Below are 2,626 nucleotides of genomic sequence, written 5' to 3'. Positions count from 1 at the left end.
CCTTGCTCTACAGCCACCCCATTTCCATCTTCAGAACCCTGGCGAAATCGCTAGCACATGGCACGTGACTATTTTTTATTCTCTTTATTACTTTTTTCCCACTTCTTTGGTTCTCTCTTTCTTTATCTTCACCATCCTAGATGATCTAGATAGGTCTAGAATTACAACCCTGAATTAGTCTTGTATTTTAAGAATCTCTTGGATCCTCCCTTTTACTGAACTTCCTGCAAAACTAAAGATACTTTTCTTCATAAACCTGAATAGAATATTCCTCCTTGGATAACATTGCTAAACATAATAGAAGAGAGAGTTGGGCAATCTTCCGTCCACAGCAAAAGGTAAACACTCTTGCTCCTATTCGAGAAAACATTCTCTTAAAAGGTATTCTAAAGTGAACAAATCTCCCAAGGGCTAAAAATAGGAGATCCCCCTGTCTGAATAAAGCAGGAAATATGTCTCCATCAAAAGAACACAGTAACTTCCTTCCATTTGTTGTAAAAACAGAGGATGTTACCATAATGTCCGAGAAAGAATTTAGAACATTCATGGTGATGAAATTCTATGAGTTGGAACAGAAAAGAGACTATGAACTACAGGAGATTAGAAAGTCATTCTACTATATGAAACAAGAAATGGACACGCTAAGAAAGAATTAGATGGAACAATTAGAGGTGAACTCTGTAATACAGGAAATAAAAAACTCCCCTGAAAGTATTAAAATTTGATCAGAACATGCTGAATATTGAATCTCTAATGTAAAAGATAAAACTTCTGACCTAAAGAAAAACCACCAAAAAGATAGAGAAAATACCAAAAAGACAGGAGAGTAACGTATGAGAAATACTAGATTCCATTAGAGGCCATAACTTCCAAATAATTGGTATCCCAGAAAATGAAGAAGCTAATAAGGGCACAGAAAATCTATTCCACGAAAACTTGGAAGAAAATTTCCCAAGTCTAGAGAGGCATTCAAACATCGAGACCCAAGAAATACAAAGGACCCCAAATAGAACCAGCACAAGATCTTCCCCAAGGCACATTTTAGCCAGACTGGCAAAGACCACAGTAAAGATAAGATACTAAAACTGGGAAGAGAGAAACGACAAGGGACATACAAAGGTCAACCCATCAGGCTAACATCAGACTTCTAAACAGAAACAATGCAAGCAAGAAAAGAATAGGAAGATATTGAAAAGTGTTAAGAGAAATAATTTCAACCAAGATCATTATATCATGCAAGATTATACTTCATATGAAAAAAAACCCGATTGAAATCTTCTGAGACAAACAAAACCTGAAAGAATTTGCCAACACCAGGCTAGCTCTTCAAGAAATCCTGAAGAAAGTACTGTTCCAGGTCACGTGAGGCCCAACTGGCAGCTGAGCTAAGGCGAGAGTGAGAAAAGGAAGGCAAAGCCGCTCTTGCGCGGGGCCGGGTGACAGCGGGGCCCTCTGCAAGCTATCCCTCCCCCACCTTGTTCCATCCGTCCCGTCGCGTCCCGTTCCCTCCGGTCCCGTCGGCCGGGTGCCAGAGCGACTCGATGGCAGCGGGGACATTTTCCTGGCCCGCGTTCTAACTGCCCTTTCCACCCGGTCGCGGGGGCGGCCACTGCTACGGCCCCACAATGCAGAATGTGATTAACACGGTGAAGGGAAAGGCTCTGGAAGTGGCTGCAGGACCTGACCCCGGTCCTCAAGGAATCAAAGTTTAAGGAAACTGGTGTAATCACCCAAGAAGAATTTGTTGCAGCTGGAGATCACTTAGTCCATCACTGTCCAACATGGCAATGGGCCACAGGGGAAGGACCGAAAGTAAAGGCATACCTACCCACAGGCAAACAATTTATGGTAACCAAAAATGTGCCATGCTATAAGCGGTGCAAACAGATGGAGTATTCAGATGAATTGGAAGCTATCATTGAAGATGATGGTGATGGAGGGTGGGTAGATACCTATCACAACACAGGTATTACAGGAGTAACTGAAGCAGTTAAGGAGATCACACTGGAAAGCAAGGACAGTATAAAACTCCAAGATTGTTCAGCACCATGTGAAGAGGAAGAGGAGGAAGATGAAGGAGAAGCTGCAGACATGGAAGAGTATGAAGAGAGCAGATTGTTGGAAACAGATGAGGCTACCCTCGACACAAGGAGAATAGTGGAAGCTTGTAAAGCTAAAACTGATGCTGGAGGTGAAGATGCTATTTTGCAAACCAGAACTTATGACCTTTACATCACTTATGATAAATATTACCAGACTCCACCACTATGGTTATTTGGCTATGATGAGCAACGGCAGCCTTTAACAGTTGAGCACATGTATGAAGACATCAGCCAAGATCATGTGAAGAAAACAGTGACCATTGAAAATCACCCTCATCTCCCACCACCTCCTATGTGTTCAGTTCACCCATGCAGACATGCTGAGGTGATGAAGAAAATCATTGAGACTGTTGCAGAAGGAGGGGGAGAACTTGGTGTTCATATGTATCTTCTAATTTTCTTGAAATTTGTACAAGCTGTCATTCCAACCATAGAGTATGACTACACAAGACACTTCACAATGTAATGAAGAGAGCAAAGATTCTACCCTAATTGTTGGTTCTGATTTTTAAAGAATTAACCCA

At 41.8% G+C, this 2,626-nt stretch overlaps 1 pseudogene; it reads left to right on the top strand.

Annotated features, from left to right (window-relative positions):
• Nucleotides 1-1,625: 1,625 nt before the first annotated feature.
• LOC102492747 (ubiquitin-like-conjugating enzyme ATG3 pseudogene) lies at nt 1,626-2,620 on the top strand (annotated as a pseudogene).
• The last annotated feature ends 6 nt before the right edge of the window (nt 2,621-2,626 follow it).

Source organism: Tupaia chinensis, unplaced genomic scaffold, assembly GCF_000334495.1.
Source record: "Tupaia chinensis unplaced genomic scaffold, TupChi_1.0 Scaffold000034_1, whole genome shotgun sequence".
NCBI lineage: Eukaryota > Metazoa > Chordata > Mammalia > Scandentia > Tupaiidae > Tupaia > Tupaia belangeri.
Note: the sequence above shows the minus strand (reverse complement) of the source record. Positions and strands in the feature narration are given on the sequence as shown.